We start from the raw sequence: 4,725 nt of genomic DNA on the forward strand, positions 1-4,725 counted from the left end.
TCCCTGGAGAACATTTTGCTTTACCTTGTAAGCATATTCTGGAAGCACCCTCTCTTCAAAGCAGGGGTGTGTGAGAACTCATTCCCATAACAATGTGGAGCACATCAAGAAAGACTGTAGCTGGGTCTGGGTCCTCAGATAGATTCGAGAAATATGCAGCAGAGGGGATCAGCAGCATTGTATAGACCCTTGATGTGAGAAGGAAAAGTGAGATGAATGACGATGATATGAACTAGGGAAAAATAAAAAAGAAATAACTTTTATTTTAGGAAAATATTTTTCAAACTAAATGGGCTAAAGGACTTCAGAGTGATTACAGATGCTATTAGGGTGACCTCATTTACACCAAGAAAAATATCCAGAAATGACTTTCTTTTTGCACTAACATCTGTCAAAATTATCTATATAAAGTACATCCTAGAAAAAAGAATGTGAAGAATTAAAAAGAAGGAACACATGCTGTCTGACCTCAAAGAGGTTAAAAGCCTGGTTGAGAGAAAGATAATGAACAGAGAAAGCATGTGGTAAAGGAGAAAGAATACAAGGAACAGGAGGCACTCTAAACAAATGGATGAATGTGCATCCTCCCTTGTACCAGACAGGATTTATGGCGTAGCTGTGGTTGCAACCAGGGAGGTATTCCAGGAGCTGCAGCATATGCACCAGCTTTTAAAAGCTTGGAGGAAGGAAAAGACAAGGTTTACTTGAGAGATGGTAAGTTTGGCTGTAATGGAGCTCTCAGGAAAGAGATTGGAAGTGAGTCTTGAGAGGAGAAAGTTTGTGAAAAGGCAGAACTAGGAGTCTGAGATGTGGGTAAAGGGAATTCATTGAGGACTTTTGATCAAGGCAAAGATGATCACTGAAGCAGCTTCTTGAAAGAGGGCCTGTGGGTCTAATGAAGAACTACTTGTAAAAGGCAGAAAGTTAAGGTATTATCCAAATGCAGGAGAATTCATGCCGAGGCTCCATCGGCATCACGGAAGGGAAGACTGTGACTAAATTAAGCAGTGTTTCAAAGAATCAATAGGAAAACGGTAGCATTTGGGGTTAAGAAGAAGAAAGAGTCAAAAAAGAATCCTGGAGCTATGTACAGGCTATAAAATTGGAAATCGTATACTAGAGCCAATCAGTTCTCACATTCTTTCCTTTCTTTCCCCCACTCCAGTACCCTACTGCTCTGTGAGGTTAGAGTTTTGGACTTTCCTCAGTTAGAACCTGGGTTTATGTTGTAAATTGGTATTGTTGACATGGAAATGGATTCACAGTAAACGATTATAAGTCTGTTGTTTTTGTTTTTGTAGAGATGGGATCTTGCTTTCTTGGCCAGGCTGGTCTCAAACTTCCTGGGTCAAGTGATCCTCCCATCTCAGCCTCCCAAATTGCTTTTATTATAGGCATGAGCCACAGCAACTGGCCATAAGGTACTTTTAAAATTGTTAAGTTTAGTTTTTATCCTTTGAGTTTTATAATGGTCTTTGATCTCAGAACAGTAAAATTGGTGATTGGATCAATATCTTTAACAACAGGAAAACCAACAGTTGTACATGCTGTAGTTTTCTTATACTTAAACAAAATACTTCCTTATGTGTCTTAGTATGTGGGTGCTGCTATAACAACATAGCAAAGACTGGATATTTTATAAAGAACAGACATTTATTTATCACAGTTCTGGAAACTGGGTAATCCAAGACCAAGGTGCCAGCAGATTCAATGTCCTTTTTTTCTTCTTCTTTTTTTTTTTTTTTGAGATGGAGTCTCACTTTGTCCCCCAGGCTGGAGTGCAGTAGCACGATCTCAGCTCACTGCAACCTCCACCTTCCAGGTTTAAGCGATCCTCCTGCCTTGGCCTCCTAAGTAGCTAGAATTACAAGTGTGTGCCACCATACTTGGCTTTTTTTCTTTTTTTTTTTTTTGTATTTTTTTTTTTAGTAGAGATGGAGTTTCACCATGTTGTCCAGGCTGGTCTCGAACTCCTGACCTCAGGTTATTCAACCACCTTGGCCTCCCAAAGTGCTGGGATTGCAGGTGTGAGCCACTGCAGCTGGCTAAATTCGATGTCTTGTGAGGGCTGATGCCTGCCTATAAAAGGTGCTATGTGAGGTGTCTCACATGGCAGAAGGCAGAAGGCAAAGACATTAGGACATTCCTTTCAACCTCTTTTATAAAATCACTAATCCATTCCTTAGGGCAGAGTTCCTGTGACTGAATCCTTCTCAAAAGACTCCACTTCTTAACATCATCACCTTGAGATCTAAGTTCCAACATATGAATTTTGGAGGGACACACATTCAAACCATAGCACCATGGAAGCAAATATTGTTCTGAGGTCTTAGAATAGTGATGTTGGGTTGAATTTCTGAACTCACAAACCTGCCATTATAAGTCCACTTTAGTGCCAATCTACATAAAAATAAAAATTTTAAGAATAAATATTCCCTAGTGTGCCTTTTAATCATCAAAAATTAGGGAAATATGCATTATCTGTTAGAGAGGAATGCACAGTCCTAGTTTCTCTTGCTACCATATGAACTCTTCCAGAAAAAATTCTGTCCTCTCTTCGTTATCTATAATCCATGAAGAAGATTGCCTTGTCTAATATGCAAGTTTGAAAGAAAGGGATAAGATGCTTTGTCTCAGCTTCTGAGTCTCATTCTCTGCTTTGACATCAGCATGACTGTTGGGATCATGAGCTCTAGTCTGCTCTGAGCCATCTGCCTTGCAGAGGACAGTAGCCATCCAGCCGGATTCAGACCTGGTCCTGTTGGGTGTGCCTGGATACACTCTAGACACACCAAAAATGTTTTAGCATATACCTCACACATAAAAGTTTTAAAAAATATATGTGTGAAACTCTGTGCAAATTTTTTTTAAAGCCTACAGCACCCGGTATTCCCAGGTGGTCTCCCATCCAACTACTAACCAGGCCTAACCCTGCTCAGCTTCTGGGATCAGACAAGATCGGTCACGCTCAGGGTGGTATGGCCATAGACACAATTTTTAAAATTTTTATTCTATTTTATTTTTCAAAATTTCCAGTCATACCCTCTAGATAGATTTCACAACCCACTAATGGACCATGATTCAAAGTCTCAAAGCACATCCTAGATCCCCTCTGCCTTGCCCTATCATCTAAGGAGAATCTTCCTAATTCAAGTCTCTCCCGCCCCACACCTGATAGTTCCAGAATCTAGGTTACCTTCCCATCACCACCTTCGGAACATTGGCACATGTTCTAATAATTTCTCATTTCTCATCAGGACTACTGGAGTAGTACAAATAGGAGTAATGTAACAGTAATAATAGTAAATCTAGAACCTATATTCATTAAGAGCCTGCTGCATACCAGAGGCTGTTCTTGGAGCTCTCCATGTAGCAACATCTTATTGAATCCAAACAACAACCTAGAGTATTCTCTCCCCACGGACCCTCTTGCCTCTAGACATGCGGACTCTTTCCTCCATCTGTGCTCCCTCCATACTACTTTCAGTGTGATTCTAAAATACAAATGGAATCACCTCATTCTAATTTTTGATATGATCAATTTATAGGACAAGCTCCTTAGCAAAAACAGCAGTCCCATCAGGATTTGCCCCTAGACTTATTTAGCAGCATTCCACTAGCAGCTTCAGCTCGGAATGCGCCCCATCCCCTATCTGTGCCACGCACTGCTTTGATGCCTTCCCGGCTCTTTAGTCCAAATTCAGCCATCCTCTGTGTTCCCAGGGACTCCGGTTTATATCTTTCACTGATCATTTCTTTTGTTGTAGTAGGTTATTATTTACATGCCTGTATCTCCCACTGGACTACAAGCCCCTGGAGGGTCAGCACTGCCACAGTTTTGTGTTTGCATTTCTGTTTTCATTGCTATTCTGGTAGCTATCTAACTACATTATGCCAGAGCCACTGTGTTAGTCTTCTTTTTCTTCCTGACACTAATGTTACTTGAATAATATTTAGCCTGCAATTGCCAAATGTATTGATTATGTTCTACTTCTGCTCAAACAATAGCTCCCCATTACTTGTCCCATTATATCCAAATTTCCTGGAATGCATTTTAGAGGCCTTTATAATTGGGTCACTCAACAAATATAACCTTATTCCTCACTTCAGTAGGCCTAAAAATTCTCAGCTTTCGCCTTTATAAATTTATTATACTCAGTGACAACAATGTTCCATGACATAGTCATTTGTAAGTTGTTGGAGGTAGAATCTTCAAAGCTAAGGGACCATTTGAGAACAAAAGGCTTACCACTGAGTGAACCTAGCCAACTGCCCAACATCCATGTAAATGGCTTTGTTCAATATTATGAAAAAGGTAACTCTAACTCTACCTAGAATCGTGAATATAGGAATGAGATAAGATGATTAAATGTTTTAAATTATATGTTACTTTATTTCATGGAGTAAACAATATGCTATGATGGTACACTTAAATTTGAGTCTATCCAAGACTTGGCATATATCACCCTCTAACGCATTATCAGTGTAGTTGCTTCTCAGAGTCCTAAACTGTTATTTTTTTGTTGTTAACATTGCCTACAGAGCCCAGATTCCTTGCATGTAATTTTCCCTCTACATTCTTGTCAAATGAATGAATGAGTCAATTGATAAGAGGACAAAATGGAACTCAAATAATTTAAACTTAAGACATGATGAATTTAACAGCTGTTTACAAACATAGGTAATGACTGAAACAGTCTATTAGACCCAGAAGACATAAATGTG

At 39.6% G+C, this 4,725-nt stretch overlaps 1 pseudogene; it reads right to left on the reverse strand.

Annotated features, from left to right (window-relative positions):
- Positions 1-2,871: 2,871 nt before the first annotated feature.
- Positions 2,872-2,990, reverse strand: LOC120367779 (5S ribosomal RNA; annotated as a pseudogene).
- Positions 2,991-4,725: the final 1,735 nt, after the last annotated feature.

This window comes from Saimiri boliviensis, chromosome 3 (genome assembly GCF_048565385.1).
Source record: "Saimiri boliviensis isolate mSaiBol1 chromosome 3, mSaiBol1.pri, whole genome shotgun sequence".
Taxonomy (NCBI): Eukaryota; Metazoa; Chordata; class Mammalia; order Primates; family Cebidae; genus Saimiri; species Saimiri boliviensis.